At 39.1% G+C, this 19781-nt stretch overlaps 1 long non-coding RNA gene across 2 annotated transcripts in view; it reads right to left on the bottom strand.

Moving 5' to 3' along the window:
* LOC121109608 overlaps positions 1 to 19781 on the bottom strand; it is a 42627-nt gene that overhangs the window by 20994 nt on the left and 1852 nt on the right. Inside the window, exons 2-3 of one of the 2 annotated variants that reach the window (XR_005857869.2) lie at positions 19097 to 19281; positions 141 to 499 (exon numbers count right to left, since the gene is read on the bottom strand). This is a non-coding gene — a long non-coding RNA (uncharacterized LOC121109608). Of the gene's footprint in view, positions 1 to 140; positions 500 to 19096; positions 19282 to 19781 lie in introns of those variants that run through there. The other variant, XR_005857868.2, reaches the window with a different exon arrangement.

Genomic DNA, 19781 nt, shown 5'->3' with positions numbered 1-19781 from the left:
AACAATATTATAGGTGTTCTAGGGGGCGCTACTCACATGACCACATCATAGGTCAATTTTAGTTATCTGAAACAGAAATTAGCAACAAAATTAAGAAACTAGACCACCTGAAGGACACAAATCAACCATAATTTCTGTTTGTAACCTTTATTCGGGTATATGTTTGCATGCACGTGGTCATTTAAATGTAGTACAGCTGTCTATAACTTGTGTGTTAATGACGTGGAAGTGTTCTAGGGCCACCACCAGATGATTGGTGCAAACACAAGGCAATTTGGCAATAGTGGTGACCTTCTTCAGCTGGGTTAACTGAACCTAAAATTGTTTCCATGATGTAATAGCTCTGATAAAGAGGATGTTTCAGTGGGAGAGAGAGCAAACATTGCTCTATATATGACATCATCTACTGCAGCCTCCCTTGTTTCTGTCTTGCCTTCTCTGCTTCTGTCTTTGTCGGGACAGTTTGTCGGGACAGTTTTCCTCAGGGTAACTCCCTGAGCTGAAAGATAGCAATGGGGAGCAGAAAAAAACCACAATTCAATAGGAAACAGTTAATAACCTGCCACTCCACCTGGACAGTCACAAATCTGTGGGGCCATATGGGGTCCAACTGAGGTTACTGAAGGAGCACGCAGAAGTGCTTGCCAAACTATTTACATCATTTACCAGCTATCCTGGTCAACCATGAAGGTCCCAGATGACTGGAGACTTGCCAATATCACACCCGTATAAAAGAACAGTCAGTAGGAAGATCCAGGGAACTACACACCTGTCAGCTTGATCTCAGTACTGGGGAAGCTCATGAAGCAGATTGTCTTCAGTGCAATCACATGGAGTGTGCAGGACAACCAGGGGCCAGGTCTAGCCAACACAGGTTCACAAAAGGCAGGTCCTTCTTGATCAACCTGATCTCCTTCCACAACCAGGTGACCCACCTGGTGGATGGAGGAAAGGCTGCGGATGTAGTCTACCTAGGCATTAGCAAAGCCTTTGACTGTCTCCCACAACTTGTATCAGAAATAGTGGAGTCAGCAGGACTGGGGAATTGATCGTCTCTCTGTACTCAGCAATGGCAAGGCTGCACCTCGAGTACTGTGGTTGGTTTTGGGCCCCTCACTACAAGAAAGACATCGGGGCCCTGGAGCATGTTCAGAGAAGGTCAACAAAGCTGGTGAGGAGTCTGGCTCACAGCCTTTATTCTATTCCATCTCTTACTACTTCCTAAAACACTCTTGTTTTGTTTGTTGGTTTATTTTCATTTTAACTTATGGCTGCACACTGAGCAGATGGCTTCATTTGAGCCACACACAGTGCTGTCTAGGTGTTTTTTCCTGAACGTTTACAGTTAATTTAGAACAGCCAAAAACTTCCACTGAAGTCTATGGGGAAAATAAATAAGAACTGCTGAGGAAGACCCAGAAGCTGTCAGGATACTGAAAAATAACAGTCCTCAGTGAAGCTTGGAAAACAGAAGGGCAGATTATTTTTCTGAAATACAGACTTGTTAAAACGATAGCACTAATAGCTTTCCTTAGTGGTATGCAATATAGCTCTCTATTTTTTTTGGAAGAGAGATGATGTAATTGAAGTATTACAAATTACAAAAGGCTACAAAATTATTTTTCCTCATTCCACAAATTCCAAGGATTTAGGGTAAAGTTTTCACATCTGGATACTTCAATATTTTTCTGGAGGCACTTCAGCTGAAGGTGCTTAGCATAACTGGGAAGCAGAACTTTATTTGGATGACTCTATGTGGAATTAGGATTCACTTTCGACATTCAGCCCTTTAGGGCTCTGTTGACATCTGCTCAAATGAAAGAAAAATAACAGAGGACAGCCCAGGAACAAGAAATGGAAACAAGTGCTGATACTGCTTTCTCCTCCCTCTGTAGTAAATCATTCTTAAAAGATACTCAACAGTGCAAGATTCATGTTACTTAGATCTAGACACACGGGATGCCAACAGCTATATGCAACTTCAGCCTCTTTAATTGTTCAGTGAGAGAGTAGTAATTGAGTGCAATATCTCTGACTTACTTTTGGCATGCATGGTCTTGACTGTATTTATACTCGACTAAATGAGCAGAAGGTATCTACACTGTGGACGTCTACAGTCCTGCTCAGATTAATAAGAGGTCACCAGTGTGCTGAGAGATCTAGGCACCCACACCTTAGCACTGTGAATCGCACTCATAGCAAAAATTCCAGCAAGATAGAAGTAATATTTCAGTCCTTATGGGAAGTCTCTTCAGAATTTAAATAGGAAGCTTATAGTCCCCTATTAAAATATATTTGTATGACGTTCTGGGATTTGATTTCTATGTTTCAATAAATCTCTAAATAACTATCTCTGTAATGCTTTTCTATGGCAATACAAATCCATTCAAGACTGATAAATGGAGTTTGCATGTAATTATCATTTTTTTGAGTATCGAACCTGTGCAATTTAAATACAACATTTGTCCACTCAATAAGTGATTGCAGTTTGTACCTGCAGATTTTATTGTGTGAGTAAAAACTACAGTTGCTTGTTGAAAATAATTTGGCATTGCATAAAAGTCCTGTTCTTTCTCTAGGTATCGCACAAATAAGTTATGCAGCTTGCCTTAAGTACAACTGCTTATATGCATTCTGCGCTGAAACAGATATTTTTCATGAAAATCCATCTTGAAAATTGAATATATCCATATTAAGTTTCTGACTCTGTTGACTGAGTTGAAAAACTTGAGGAATTCACTTTTGCAAGATTACATATTCATCGATAGTCATTTTACTCCTGCTGTGGGGATTTTTGCTGTCAAAATACTGCTTCTGCAATAGGAAGTTACTTTGGGGAAAACAGAATTCCATGGCCAAATGTCAGAAACTTGTAAATATTTTAAAAAGAAAAAATCACTGAAGTTCCTGAAGAATTTCTGCACATAGGAACATTTTATTTATTTATTTATTTATTTAGTCACATGGCAAGGGCGATATTATCAAGAAAATGAAAGCAAAGGCTTATTTCTCATTAAAGAAAAGTAATGCATTTCTTTTTATTTCTTATACTGAGATTGCTAGCTTGTGAGAAAGCTTGTACTATCTTGTAGACTGTATGTTAGTGACAGTCAGTGTTCTTCAAAACAGTCTTATTTGCAACGTGTTTGTTTTCACCAGCCACTTACATTGAAATATGTATACGGGCAAAAAAATGCGTATCAACAATTTCAGACCAAGTAGGGGAACAAAATTCCATCTCTAATGATGAACAGCTAGCACTTTCATAGTAGAGTGATGAGACCTGTAAATGATGACAGGCAAAGCTGACAATAATTAGGAAGCTTAATGAGAAAGATTTGATGACTTCCTTTGGTCATTTTTTGTGAAGGGCCTTGTGCAGGACTGTGTCCTTTCCCTCACTTTTCTCTGATACATGTATAAAGCAGTATTGTCTGAGAGTATTATTTTTCAGCAGGAAGACCAAGGATAGGTTAACAGTTTACAATATTCCTAAGTGTAAGGTCCTTTGTTAATTATCCGTACAAGGAACAAACAATATTCCCTCCCTGAAAGACTGTAGCATCAACCCTAATTAATTGCATACTTTATAATTTCTGCATTTACGTGGAAATGGAGCACTAAACTAAAGCACAGATTTAGTAGGAGCAAATATTAGCTTTGTTTAAAGTGATAGTATTTCCCAGAGGCTAGTTCTAATCCTACTGGCTACTCCCTGTTCTTCAGCCAAAACTACTCAGAACAACTTTGAAAAGGCTTGTTTTCCTAGCCAGTCTGTGTTCCTCTCTATTTTTTACCAATCCTTTGGAGTTATTTCTGTCAAAAAAAAGTTTCTAGATCATGGAAGATGTATGTGGATAACTGTTAGACAGTGCTGATTCTTTGATTAGAAGTTTTTCCAGCAGAAGTGCTTCCCAGTTCATGCTGCCGCTACTGGCCATGTTGAGCAGGTTGTTGCCACTGCTTATCTTTCAACTCTTGAATTCTGGTGGCTTACCTTTTTCTGTTTGCCCCATCTTGTTCTGTACTGTAATGGGTTAGTCAAGCCACCCAAGGTTAACCTACCACATGCGTTTAAATGTTCCTGTTTTCTACCTATTCATCTGATTTCTGGCAAGGATCTCAATGGCTCCTCTCTGACTATTTCCAAGGCTGCAGAAAGCTGCCAAGGGGGTCATTAGCACAAATACATAAACATCTGCTGTGAAAGTCGTGTTTTTTGCCAAATATAGTAAAACTGCAAAGGAAGTAGAGCTGCCCCAAATATGTCAAGGAGAGAAGCACTTCTTCTGTAAATGAAATTGGGCTTTGCCAGGAGCAAGGACCTTTTCCTTTGTGTTCAGACTGATGGTTCAGAAGCCCGATGACTGATCAGTCCCCTGGAAACTGGAGCTGAAGCAGGAGGAATTTGCTTCATGAAAAAGAAAAGTAGAAACCTGATATCCCTTCTGTAAGATTGCAGTAAGAATGAGAGATGGGAAGAGTAATTCAGAGGCAGAAGGACAGGATACATACATTATCCACATGCAGGTAAGGTGTGGTTAAATTTATATTGAGGTTTATAGAGCACATCTGCCCATCACATGGTGCAGAATATTAGGTGGTGATAGTAAGAACATGGTCTGATACAGTGTATTTTCTCTTCTTTGTCCTCTTTTTCTCCTAACTGATGAATCTATCTATGCACTGTGACTGTGTACAGGTGCTCATGTTCAACCCATGCGCTATTTCCAAAGTCAGGACAGTAGGGAGTCAACTAGTTTCTACATAACTAGGATATCACTCAGTTAAGCATCAGATCAATGCTCGAGTTTGCTTCCCCAGATGGAACACCAAGCTTTTCATGCAGCACCTTCTTCATCAGTGTTTTATTGGGAAGGGAAGCAAATTAGAAGGAATTTCTCTGCAGATTGAGAATGTTCCCTTAATTATGAAACACAAAGTCAATAATCAGTGAGCTCAGATAGGAAACCAAAGTTGTCCAGGAAACTTGGAAATGATCATGGACTGGCCTGAAGGCAAAGCTTTCTGAATACTGCCAGGAGAGGAAATGACACATGCTGAAGAGGCCCTATAAAATAAATTACCAGAGAAAGAGAAACAACATGCTTTGTTCATTGATGGGTTGTATCATATTGTGGGAAATTTGGTAACCATTGATAAAGAAAATAATAATGTTTTGACAAAAATATTAACAGAAAGAGGAGGCACAAAGATAAAATCCAGCCTTTAATGGATGCAGATGGGAACAGTATCACTAAGGACAAGGATAAAGCTGAGGTTCTCAATGCCTTCTTTACTTCTATTTTTAAAAGTCAGGCCAGTTATCCTCAAGATACTCAGCCCCTGAACTGAAAGACAGCAATTGGGAGCAGAATAAATTCAGGAGGAGCAGTTAGCAACATGCTACTCTACCTGGACAGGGGATGAAACAGTTTCCCTCTCTCACAGGAGACAATTTCGCTCCCTGCAACTACCTGAAAGGAGGTGGTAATGAGGTAGTTATTGGCCTCTTCTCCCAGGTAACTAGAGATAGAACACGAGGGAATGGCCTCAAGTTGTGACAGGGAAGGTTCAGGTTAGATATTAGGAAAAAATTCTTCTCCGAAAGAGTGGTCAAGTATTGGAACGGGCTGCCCAGGGAGGCAGTGGAGTCATTGTCCCTGGTGGTGTTCAAGAAACGTGTGGATGTGGCACTTAGGGTCAAAGCTTAGTGGGCATGTTGGGGATGGGTTGACAGTTGGACTAGATGATCTTAGAGGTCTTTTCCAACCTTAATGATTCTGTAACTCTATGAAAGAGTCACAGGTTTCCAAAAGGCTGCTGTACAGAGCCCTACTTGGCAAGCTGCAGAAACTGCTGAAAAATGAGATGAACCAAGCCAATTTGCAGAAGTGAAGGTCATCCTGCTGGCTTTACATATTGCCAACTTCAACCTCTTCAAAGATGTACTTGTAGATATTCTGTGGGCCACAGCTTTGGAAGGTAAGTGGGCCTGTGAGAGTTGGTCAACATGTAAGCATCACCTGTTTCGAGCTCAGGACTGATATATACCTAAAAACAAGGACATGGACCTGTTAGACCAGGTCCAGAAAAGGGCTATGAAAAGGATCAGAGGGCATAATTTCTCATGTGAGGACAGTGTTATAGAGTGAGATTGTTCAGCCTGGAGAAGAGCAGCCTTTCAATAATAAGCTAATAAGGATAGAGAAAGACATTTTAAGAGAGCCTGCAGTAACAGGACAAGGGGAAACTGAAAGTAAGTAGGTTTAAATTGGATATCAGGAAATTCTTCACAATGAAGGTAGTGAAACACTGGAAAAGACTGCCCAGAAATCTTGTTGGTGCTCCATCATTGTAACTAATCAAAGTCAGGGCACACAGCAGCCTGACCTAGTAGAAGGTGTCCCTGCCTGTGGCAGAAGGGTTGGTCTAAATGATCTTTAAAGTTCCCTTCCAGCCCAGACGGTTCCAAGATTCTGTAATTACAACAACGTAAGAATCCAAAAAGCTAAACTGACAGGACTTGGGATAGATATTTACTGAATGAATAGAGGAGTCTGGGTTTGAGACTGAGGTAAAAGAGAATTTCTGAGACTGAATAATGAATTCAGAGGCAGGACCATCCACATAGCCTTAGATGCCATTACTGAAGAGCTAAAGGTTAGCACGGAATGAAGAGGTGTGGATAGCCTAACAAAATTGCCTGACATTAGCTAAACCATAGTTTTTCAGAAATAAATCTATGTTCAGCATTGCTAAACGACCTCATAATATATACAGAGCTACATTAAGGCTACTTGAGTTTGTAGTCAAAAAAATGAACGGTGTTATTTTAATCTTGCTTAACTAGGCTAGCAGAAATGTATAGGTTCATTTGCTTTCTTTGTTTCTTCCTGCAACTTTTTAATGGAATTTTCACTTTCTTTTTTTTTTTTTTTTTTTTCTGATAAGAAAAATATCCTTCTCCTCAAGTATTTATGAGGACTCAGTGATAGCAAGAGCCTGAAAAGCCTAGGAACACCTATAGTGCTTGCCTTGGAGCATGTGGTACACCCTGCATGATACTAACCATCTCAAGGACTGGTGTACCGCAGCACATCCAGTGACACCCTGCAGTGTGGCTGTTTCCAATATTTATACAGCCTAGAAAACACAGAGACTCTAGGGGAAAATGATCACAGAATATAAATACTTTCTGGTAGAATAAGGAGCAATGGCCTGAAACTAAGAGAGGAAACATTTAGACTTGCTATTAGAAAAATGTCCTTAATGGGAAGAGCAATTGGGCAGAAGAGCAGATTACAAAGAGAAGAGATCAAAGAACTACCACTGCTGCTATTTTAGACTGCATTAGATTGAGAATAATAGCAAAAGCCCCTATTACCTGTGAAAATTCATTTTAAGTGTTTCATTCTTGAAAATACTTTTAAATCATAGGATTCTTTTACTGCAATATACTGTTATTAAGGAGTTTCTTTTCTCCTTTTCTTTTTCTTTTTTAAACAGTGGGTATAATACATAATGATGGTAACCAAAGAAAAATAAAGAGGAAGAAAACCTAGGGAACAAAAAAGTGCCTAGGAGAGTTCCAAAAATTCTTCAGCAGAGTGAAGATACAGCACATATACCCACAGTACTTCTTGTCTGCCAAGTCTGGCAAAATTTTACATCAACACTAAATAACAGGAACTGACGTATGTAAAAAAGCACAGAGAGCTATGATGGATGATATATTCTGCAGCATTCAAACCCTACAAAATCTCACTTTTCTGCTATTCCAAATCTTTGCATCTGTGACAACTATCTGGACTGTCATGCTGGATACCTAGAGGAGTGGTCATATGCCAAAAAAGGGCTGTATGTATTGTCACCAAAGAGCACTTTCAAAACCTGTGTCATGTAAAGAAGGCACACTTCTAAGTAATATTAATAGGTTTTCTTCTGTTTGTACACAGCTAATTGCCTTTTGCATATGCTTTTATATTGAGTTCGGTTTTCATTTGAGCAGTAACATTAAATTATGACAACAGTAATAAAAATACCACAGCACTGGCATACGGAAAAACTATAGAAAACTTATGAGAACTAATTACATTATTTGAAACAAAGAGAAACAAGCACAATATCCAGAGCAAGATGTTGTAGAAGTGAAATGATAATCTCTTAATGCTGCTTTGCTACTGACTTCTAATAGCAAGCAACATCTGGAATAAGTAAATATTGTTGAGTGCCATGAAGCACTGGAAAAGCTAAACACCAAATCCTTCCAGTATTGAAAACTATTAATGTCTGTGGAAATGATTTTGAATTACAACCAAAAAGAAATATTTATTTCTTTTTATATTGTTAATATCAAAACTTAACCCAGCCTTTCACAAACTCTATGAACCAAAAATAAATAATCACTCACTGAAATAAATAACATAGATGCAGATTAAATATAAAAGCTGATAAAGATATTGGGATACTTCAAAGCTTCAGCAGATGCTATGGTTCAAAAAGAATATTCACAAAAATTCAGCTACATAGTCTTCAGAAAGTATATGTATTCTTAAGCAGATGTTTAAATAATTAATGTCTTTTACAAAAATGGATAAAGAAAAGGCCTTATGGAAGTTAATAGGCTGCTATAGTACTTCTTGGGCTCAGGATGTATTTTTCAATAGTAAAGTTTCATTGCAGATGTGATGATTAAAAGCACATCATCTCCTTTTTATTCTTGATTTTTATATTTATGACACTGATATTTACCTTTAGAAGAGTTCTTTCACAAGGACAATTTAAGAAGAATGTAAGCAAATGTTTGCAGGATACTGACAGTCTAAAAATAATAATAAGTCAAACTTCAGCACTTCAAAGCTGTAGGCCCTTGGCATGTAGACCTCAGACAATGGAAAACCATGGATTGCCAGATGTGTGTGCAGCAGATTTGGGACTGTGAAATTGTGGTGAATTTCTTCAAAAAGAAGTCAGGTAAAGCAATTTTTTTTTTTTTTTTTTGTCATTGGGCTTTATAAGCATAAGCTTAACACTGAGAAATATTGCATTTATGTTTGTTATTACCATTATGATCAAATATCCTTCAGGACTGTGAAGTTCAGAGAAGCTTTTTGGATATTTGTGGTACTCTTTTTTTTTTTTTTTTTTTTCATTAATTTGCACACCCCAAAAATGTACTTTTATAGAAACAAAACAGTAGCTTACAGAAGTGTGAGATTCATATAATTAATTGAAAAAAAAAAAAAAAAAGCAAAACATTCTGCATCTTGCAGTTTTTCATTTCTGGTACAGAAGAACTGTAATCTTTGAGTGAATAAAATGCAGGAGGCCTGTTTTGTGGTGGGTGATCAGAAAATTTAGATTCTGTGAGAAGAATAGTAGTCTCGGTTTCTTAAACCAGTGAGAGTTCTGAGAATGTATTAGGAACAGCCTGGCACTGTGCAGAAATTAACACAAAGTGAGAGAGCAATTTAACTAATATAGTTGGGTCACTTATACTAGCTGCTGCTTGTTTACTACAAGTTCTTATTTTTGTACACTTTCCATAGAGACTCTACATGCAAAAGATGCCCTACAATCATAATGTGATATAAGTTCTATTTGGAGTCAAATCATCAGTCATTTGGAAGCTGTTTAAGAGCCACTCCTCATAAGGGCTGTGCTCCACACTCCTCACCAGCTTTGTTGCCCTTCTCTGAACGTGCTCTAGGGCTTCAATGTCTTTCTTGTAGTGAGGGACCCAAAACTGAACACAGTAGTTGAAGTCCACCACTCCCTGGTCACGCCACTCGTGACTGGTCACCAGCTGGATTTAACTCCACTCTCTGGGCTTGTCCATCCAGCCAGCAGTTTACCCAGAGAAGAGTACACCTGTCTCAGCCATGGGCTTCTACTAGAGTACTGTGGGAGACAGTCAAAGGCTTTGCTAATGCCTAGGCAGACTACGTCCACAGCCTTTCCTCCATCCACCAGGTGGGTCACCTGGTTGTGGAAGGAGATCAGGTTGATCAAGGAGGACCTGCTTTTTATGAACCTGTGTTGGCTAGGCCTGACCTCCCAGCTGTCCTGCACACTCCATGTGATTGCACTGAAGACAATCTGCTTCATGAGATTCCTCAATACTGAGATCAGGCTGACAGGTGTGTAGTTCCCTGGATCTTCCTACTGACTGTTCTTTTATACAGGTGTGATATTGGCAAGTCTCCAGTCATCTGGGACTTTCATGGTTGACAAGGATAGCTGGTAAGTGATGTAAATAGTTTGGCAAGCACTTCTGCGTGCTCCTTCAGTAACCTCAGTTGGACCCCATATGGACCCATAGTCTTTCAGTTGTCCAGTGTGGTCAATTATTAATGTGATATTTTTAGTTTTGTAGATGACTATGCAAGATAAATCACATGAGCCTATCTTTGCCCTAACTAGTTGTTCAGAGAATGAAGTATAGATAACTTTCTGTTCATTCCTTCTCTGAGAAATACAGGAAAATAAGATGGAGGTTATGCTAAAGTTCTCCATGAATCTGAGGCATTAAATAAGTGAAAATACCACAATCAATCATTTGGATATGCAGGAATATTTAGACAGTGTAATTGCTGAAGCTGGAATTTAGCCAGGATGCCTAGGCTGAACACATTTCTTTCTACAAATACTACCATGAATCCTCTCCTGTCTGCATGTGGCCAGAACCTGATTTCTTTGCATGTGTTTAGCAATCTGTCATCTCCTTTCAGTCTTATTCTAAATTAAGAATGACATATTACATACAAATCATAGACTTGCATTATCAACAGCTCATAGAACAGTCTTCAACATAATCAGTGTAAGTAATTTACCAGATAAAAGAATGTTAATAGCAAGTACAGTATAATTTATGTGGACACAAATTGTACCTATCTTTCAGAAGAAAAAATACACTGCTGTGCACAAAGAGTGGATCAAGAACAAGGTCAAGTGTAAGCACTTCTGTTTAACATGCACAGCCTGAAAACAGCAGGCGGAGCTTTCAAAGACAGAGGAAAATTATACCCAATAAAGTTATTATAAATAATTGCTGTTTTTTCTCTCCTAGTGGTTTGGATATGAGCAAGGCAGTTATAAATGGAAGACCTATTCATTAGAAGGCATTTGATGAAAGCCTTCTCATTTCAAGAAGTTAGAGTTGAAAGTTTACAATTTATAATACCACAAAGGAAATGGGCATTTTAGTTAGCTAGGTGTCTTAGCTAGCATGTGTAAGTATGTATGTAAAATACTGTTGCAAGAGATTTTTTTCCCTGTTCTTGCATTGCAGTTATACGTGTGTATCCTGAATGTGAACAGAGTGAAAATTTGTCTTTAGAATCATAGATTCCTTGGTGTTAGAAGGGACCATCAAAGGTCACCTAGTCTAACACCCCTGTAGTGAACAGGGACATGCACCGCTAGATCAGGTTGCCCAGGGCTTGATCCAGCCTTGCCTTGAAAGTCTTCAGGGACAGGGCATCCGCCATACCTCTAGGCAACCTGTTCCAGTGCCTCTCCACCCTCACCGTAAAAGACTTTTTACTCTTATCTAATCTAAATCTACCCTCTTTGAGCTTGAAGCCATTCCTCTTCTGTCACCACAGACCTTGCTAAAGAGTCTGTCCCTTTCTTTCCTGTAGCTCCCCTTTAGATACTGAAAGGTCACTATCAGGTCACCTCAGAGCCTTTTCTTCTTCAGGATGAACAGCCCCAGCTCTCTCAGCCTGTCCCCATGGAAGAGGTCTTCCATCCCTCAAATCATTTCTGTGGCCCACCTCTGGATGCACACCAGCAGGCCTATGTCTCTCTTGTACTGACTCCAGATCTGGATGCAGTACTCCAGGCGAGGCCTCACCAGTGCAGAGTAGAGGGGCAGGATCACCTCCCTTGATCTTCTGACCATACTTCTTTTGATGCAGTCTAGGATACAGTTGGCTTTCTGGGGGTGTGAGGGCATATTGCTGGCTCATGCCCAGCTTCCCCTCCACCAGTACCCCCAGGTCATATTCAACAGGGCTGCACTCAATCCTTTCATCCCCCAGATTGTATTGGTAGTGAGGGTTGGCTCAACCCAGATGCAAGATCTTCCTTTGGTTTGTTGAACCTCAAGAGATTCACCTGGGCCCTTTGGATTTAAGGAGGCAACAGTGTCTACAGTGTGTTCGGGTTGGATTTGGTACTAAGAGGTGAGTATTTTCTTGACGTTTACAAGGGTTTGGGATTAGTAAATTGCAGAAAAGATTATGCTGCATGTAGGCTTTTTATTTCCTTTCCTCTTTATTACTCGGTCTTACAAGCAGAAAGATTGAAGCAAACCATTCAGAAATACTATGTATTTTCTTGCTAGTATCTAAATGTAAAAATTACACTCTGCTTCCCAGAGAATCTGCAATCTGCATCATAGGGCTTTCCCTATGATAAATCAGTTCCCTCAGCAACCAGCAAAACCTCATGCTTTTCACTCTGTGAAGGACACTGACTTTCTGAAGTGCAGGAGAAAATGGTACTTTACTGACTAGCTTTCAGGAGCCTGCTTGGGCCAGGTATACTTTGCAATAAATACAATACAGAAAATGGTAATCAAGTATTGAGTATTCTCTCTGTGTTGGATGTAGATCACCTCCAAAAAGACTTTTCCAGTGTTTCTGAAAACCCTCATGCTTCTGAGGTTAAATATGGTCAACAGTAGCTGGTTTCTGCCTTAGAATTCTCAGTATTTTCCAGCATGGTATATTAGCTTGCAAAAAGTTTTAAGACAATTTTGTGGGTAAGATGTGTGATCCAGGCCAAGTGGGTTTTGTCACTTAATTGCCCCTAGATTTTCTTAGTGTCCCTTACTACTTAGTTCCAGTCCTTTGCTTTTGTTTGCTGTAGACAACTTCCAGCTTTATACAACAATTTACTCAGGAAAATTGAAGGAAGAAGATCAGATGTGTTGCACTGGTATAACTTTGTCAGCCTGTATATGTTAATTTAACTTGCTTCTGGGCATATACTAAGTTTCACTTTATATTCACATTCTTGAGTTAACCCTGTGCATCAGAGCCATGTGGAGTCAGTAACATATTTTTTACAGTCTGTCCTCTGACGCCAAGATTTTGGATTTCCCCTAAACTTATCCTGACTTTTAGTCATGCTTTGATCAATAGTGAGAGTGAAATAGTCTCAACAGGTGAGCAAATAATAAGAGATGCCAACACTGGCAATTTTGATTATTGCAATTTTTGTGGCCTCAGGAAAGCTGCTGTTGATCTCCAGGCACTTCAGTTGATTTCCTCTTTCTGAAGTACACATCACAGCATGCAGATAAGGCTAACTTTCAAAACTTCATAAATGGAAGTCCCAATTCCAGTCTATCCTCCATGAGAGAGTGGCTGTGTAGTATTTAGCTGCCTATTACCATTGAACAAGTATAGTCTGAACAAAGGTACTTGAACTAAAGAAAGCCTTCCACAAGTCTCCTTTTAGCTTGCTTACACTATAGCCTCTGTTTCTCACTATTATCAATAGTGTTCCCATCAGAAGCTCTCTGACAAAATCCTTTCATGCTGCATCACCAGAAAGGAAGGGAAGACATCAGTTTAAAAGCTCCACACCATACAGAAGCAAGGAGCTGACCAGGATGACTGAAGAGAGACTGAATTCCAAATCACCCACATGAACCCCATTCACCTCACACTTATTTTTCTCTCATTTCATAGCTTGCTCCCTCTGATGGCACTGAGGGAAAAATAAGTATTTTCACTGACATTTTAGAGACCTTTGAGGGGTTAAAGCATGTTCTGAATGCTTTATTAAACAGAAGCCTAAAGCCACAGGCCCGTTCTGAACTCTATCTTTTATGGTCCTCCACATCCAAGCTATTCATCATTCACAATGGGCACAAGGATACATTTCTTCTTCTTATCAGCAATGCTTCCATTTCAGACCAGTTATCAAAGGGCAATCTAATACCATCAGTTTCCCTGCTTCTGATAGATACTATGTTGCATGTTACTATTACACAGGTAAAACCAATGTAAAACATCAGTTCTTATTAAAAAAAATAAAATTCTTTAGCCTTAGAGTCAGCCTGACATATTCATTATGTAATTTATTAATTTAAAATTCTTGCTGAAACAGATACAGGCAAGAGTCCTGGATAACCACCTGTGTGTTTTCGGACTGAAAATACAGTATAAACTGAAGGGTTTTATTCATTATTATTATTTTGTTTCTTAACCCAGAGGAACTATCAAAAGTTGTCTGCCTGCAAATACTGGTGAGAAACCATTTAGGTCTTTTATATATGTACTTTGTATTCTGCCAGTCCTTGGCATTGACATGACGTCAACGCAGCAGATCTAGCATCAGAACCTGCATTGTTGGCTGCATATAGTAGAGGTCACTGAGAGGACAAGTCATCTATAAAGGATGTTACTGCCTTAGAAGTGAAGAACATTCAAGACTGAGGATATTTCTCTATCAGTGTGCATTTATCATTACTTTAACTTGAAGCAGTGCAACAGAATCTGTGTGCACTATGGGACTTGTTTTGGTGATGGGGCTTGGTAGGTCACATTGGTGGTTGGACTCGATGATCTTGAAGGTGTTCTTTAATCTAAATGATTTTTGATTCTGTGACATGAAAATGTCATATAACATTTGTGGGGCACACTTCAACCTTTCCTTCCCACCCCCTCTTCCCCCTTTTATTTAAAACTGATGAATTTGATCCTTTCAAGAAAGCAAACTAGACACAACCTGAGATTTCACATGCTTCCTAGAAAAGTAATATTTAATACTGATGTGGCAAATAATCCATATATTTCATAAAAACAAAAGATAATTCAATGATCTGGAAAGGACAGCATAAAATAATCCCAACTGAATCTGATGGGGTGCAGATTATTTTATTGTATTGCCATGGTACATCAGAGTGCTCTGATTTTTTTTCTAGCACTTCCACTATGCAGTAAAAACTGACCACTCCTATCTTTGCTTGTTTCAAAGGGTATTTGTAGAAAGACGATAAAAGCTTCAAGAAGCTAGAAACTATAACGACAACTGAAGTCTATTTTCAGATTCAAGAGAGAATAGTCTGTTTTGCAATATTGGTGTAGCTCATAATAAGAATTTTTTGCTTATTTTAGTGGGATACTTCAGAAAGCAAAGTAATTCCCTACAATTTCTACTTTTCTGAAAAGCTTCTTCCTTGAGTCTTCCTCTACTTTCCTCTTGCCAATAGCCTTCTGACTCAAAGGTGCAATACACACTCTTTCTATCTTTTCAGTATTAACAGCCATCAAAACAAATTTAGAAATGTCTCTGAAATCTGTACAAGACCTAGATTAATTGGTCAGAAGAGACAGGTCAGAAATAGCCTATTCCCTCTGATAAGTGAGAAGGGAAAACTTGCCATGACAGACATGGAGAAGGCTGAAGTATTCAATGAGTTCTTTGCCTTGTTCTTATCTGGCAGCCAGGCTTCTCTTATCTCTCATATCCCTGAGTCTTGTATTCTTGAACCTCTAGGTAGGTGTTGGGGCAGCAGAAGAATTCTCAGATTGCTTCATAAGTATGTAAAAGCTGATGAAACCCAATGACGTGCATCCCAGGGTACTGAGGGATATGGCTGACGTGATTGTGAAGACACTCTCCATTATATTTGAAAAGTCATGGCTGCCAGATGAAGTCCATGGTGACCGAAAAAAAGGGAAATTTTTAAGAAACCCCAGTTTTAAGAAACGGAGAAAGGAATACCTGGGGAGATATGTGCCAGCAAGACTCTCTCTTGTTCCTGAGAAGGTCAAGAAACAGATTCTCCTGTAAGACATGTTAGGACACATGAGGGATGAGCAGGTGAACTAAGACAGTCATCATGGCTTCACAAAAGGCAGATCATGCCTGACCAATCTGGTGACCTTCTGTGATGGAGTGACGGCGTCATTAGACAAAGGAAGGGCAACAGATGTCAACTACCTCACATTCTTCAAGGCCTTTGACATGGTCCTGCATCACATCCTTATTTCTAAATTGGGGAGATACGGATTTCAAGGTTGATGAATAAAGATGGTTGGATAGTAGTTGTTGTCAGGGGATCTGTGTCCAGGTGGAGGCTGGTCACAAGCGGTATCCCCCAGTGGTCCATCTTGGGACCATTACTCTTCAACATCTTCATCAACGATGTATACACTGGGATCGAGTGTATCCTCTGTCAGTTTACTAATCAAGCTAAGATCAAGACACCAAGCTGCAGTACTGCAGCTGATACAATAGAAGGAAGGGATACCATCCAGAGAGACCTGGACAGGATTGAAAATTGAGTTGATGTGAATGCAGTGAGGTTCAACAAGGCCAAGTGCAAGGTGCTCCACTTGGGTTGAGGCAGTCCCAGATATGAGTACAGACTGGGAAAAGAAATCCTTGAGAGCAGCCCTGCAGAAAAGGACTTCAGGGTCCTGGTATATATAAATATATATATATAAAAACTTAACATGAACCAGCTTTGTGCACCCACAGCAAGACCAACTGTATCCTGGGCTGTATCAACAGGGGGGTGGCCAGCAGTGCAAGTGAGGTGATTGTCCCCCTGAACTCTGCCCTTGTGAGGCCCCATCTGGATTACTGCATTCAAGCCTGAGGCCTCCAGCTCAGGAAAGACATGGAGTTTTTGGAGTCGGTCCAGAGGAGGGCCATTAAGCTGATCAGAGAGCTGGAGCACCTTTCCTAAAAAGACAGGGTGAAGCAGGTGAGCTTGTTCAGCCTGGGAAAGAGAAGACTCTGAGGATACCTGATAGCGGCTTTCTAACACGCTAAAGGGAGCTTATAAGCAGGATGGAGATCAACTTTTTACACAGACAGGCAGTGATAGGACAAGGTAGAATGGTTATCAAGTAAAAGAGACGAGATTTAGATTAGATGTCAGGGGGAAAATTTTCACTGAGAGGGTGGTGAGATGTTGGAATAGGCTGTCCAGAGAAGCTGTGGATGCCCCATCCCTGAAGGCATTCAAGGCCAGGTCGGGGGGAGCCCCAGGCAGCATGTTCTAGTGGTTGGCCACCCTGCCCATGGCAGGGGAGTTGAAACTATGTGATCTTTGAGGACTCTTCCAACCCAAGCCATTCTATGATTCTTAGAGTGAAATCAGTATACAGAGAACATCTGGATTTTAACAGGAGACAAACCTGGCATTATTTAGAATGATTGAAAGAGGTTCCAAAAGCAGCTCTGAGGAGAACAAGAAGCCCTTTTGCTATGAGTCTGAGCTGGTGGTAGGGGCAGACATGAGGATATACATGAGAAAGAGGATGCTGTAATTCATTTCTGATTTTTTAAAAATATAGTATATAAAGACACTATGTATTTTGTCACTTATTATCTGGGAACTTTTTTCTTTATCCTCTTCTGCACAGTTCTCAGAATAAAGACACCTAATTCAGCTTGAAGCATTTGGGTACTGTTGTAATAAAAACTGCAAAAGGAAATAAGATCTGTTGAGTCTGAAAGCAGAGAATACAAGTGGATACTCAGATTTATGCTTAGGTCTTGTTTATCATTCCATAACCTTTTCAGAATCTCTGAAACAACAAAAGATTTGTAATTAATCTATGGGTGCATTTTCTCTCAGTTTCAAGGAGGAGTTAAAGCAGCTGTATTTATTTATTTGAAATATCAACAGCATGAAATTTGTTAAAATAAACCCATGGAGATCACTCAAATAGTTTGTGTCCTTTCCGATTGCTGGTGTGCATTGCTGTTGATATTGCATCAGGAATTATGGAAATATTTCATTGCCTAGCCTTTGGCTTCATAAGATAAAATGTTGCTAGTCCAGCTCAAAAGTTTGAGCCTACAGTTTTTCTTCCTCCAACTATTAAGAAAAGTCTTGTGTAAAATCTAAATGAATTGTAAGGATGAGAAAGTGTATCTTAGAAGCTAACTAGAAATTAAAATGCATTGGATTTTTAATGCACATTGAAGCAACATTTAACTTCAAGGTTAATATAACTGAAGAGATACCATGAGCAGTTACTAGATGGTTCTCACTGAAGAGTCACTGTAAAAACTCAGTAAAATAATCAGTATTGCATTGTTATTTTTCTCCTTTTGTTTATCAACAATCAAAAATGAATAGCTTAAATGAAGACATGATTGTTACTTGTATCAGAAGCCACCAAGGCGTATCTTTGTTTCCAAAACAATTTGGTTTAAGTAATCCAGGATTTACTTGGATTTTTTTTTGCCTCATCTGCTGCCAACTGAATTGAAGAAAACACCTTTCCAGTCAAACTTAACACTAGCTGGAAAACATAGCTCTGGCAAAATCCCCAGAACAGCACATATATGATTTTGCTGCTTTATTTGGAAAATATCTTTCCGGTATTATATTCCTAACGAATTACTTTGTGAAATATGGGTGAAGATAGTACACATTTGGTGTGAGGCCAGTTGAGTAAGACCCACAGTTTTGTAGGGATGGCTAAAAAGGATGAGCAGAGATTTAGCGGTCTGTAATTCTTCAGAGCTGCGGAGAATTGGTATTTACCAAACACAAGACCTTGAAGGTCTAAAAGAAAAGTAACAGCTGGGAGTACAAATTAATTGACAAACACCGAATGCCATGAATATTAAAAACACAGTGTATAGAAATAGAATTTTTTGTTTTGTAGTTATGTAGACAACACAGTAAGTAGTGTTTTGTTTCTATTACCTATCATGTCTGTGTTTGCTTTGATAGTATAGTAATGTTTTCTGTGATTGTTTTTACTTGTTGGTGCTTCTAAGCCTATTGATTTTGCTGTGTAACTGAATTGCCTGTGGCCTCATCATCAGCAGTAATCTTTTAAAACAAGGATCCTCACAGAGAAAACAATATCTCCAATTTGATTTTTCTCCCATAGCAAGAGAACTATTTTGTTACGTTTTACTAATAAGAATTGAAGATATGGAGGAATTGCTATTAGAATTATTAAAACTGATGCCTATCGCTGTTTTAGTTCCTACTTTTTTGTATATATTCTTCTCCCTTGCTTTGAGAGTGTAAGAAATTATTTTGTTTAAACTTTCTTGTTGCCTTCAGCTCTTCCTATGAAATGAACAGGATTCTTACCTGCACATTGTGCTGCTTTGCTTAGGTCTTTCCAGGTATTTTTTATGCCTCTAGGTGTCTTGGACTGATTTGCAATTTGCTGAAAATTTGAAGACAGATATTGAGCTGGATCATCAGTGATGAATACAAGTTCCCCAATTAAAATGGAAATGTGAGGTTCTTTGCAGGATGAGGTGAGAAAATGCCTAGTATAAAAATAATGTAAATTTGGTTTCACATAACACTATATGAACCTTATTGAAACTCATTACTTTTGTTTTATATTCAATTGATTTTAGTAGTACTCATACAGATTCACACTAGTATAACTGATTTTAACATTTGGCTTCAAGAATGACAGTGTAGAATGAATTGTCTTCAAATGGTATTTCATCTCCCCCTCCCTCTACCCTAGCCCAGGCTGGATACATACACAGGATTAGGAGGAAGTGAACACTTAACCTTGAACATTTATAGTAGAAGTAGAAAGGCAGAACAAGTATGAAGTATTATAAAATGTCCTCTGGGGGACAACAGGCAACACAAGTTACAGATAGACTCTACACCCATGCAACAAATGCATAATTGTTTCCATCCCAGCTCATTCTTATTTAAATCAAGAGTTCACAAGATTTATAAATCATATGTTCTGGATCCCTGCCAATTTTTTGTAAATTCAAAAAGATGCAAAATACAATTATAGAAA

The sequence above is a fragment of the Gallus gallus genome, chromosome 2 (assembly GCF_016699485.2).
Source record: "Gallus gallus isolate bGalGal1 chromosome 2, bGalGal1.mat.broiler.GRCg7b, whole genome shotgun sequence".
Classification (NCBI taxonomy): Eukaryota; Metazoa; Chordata; class Aves; order Galliformes; family Phasianidae; genus Gallus; species Gallus gallus.
The sequence above is the reverse complement of the archived record's forward strand: the minus strand, read 5'-3'. Positions and strand labels throughout refer to the sequence as shown.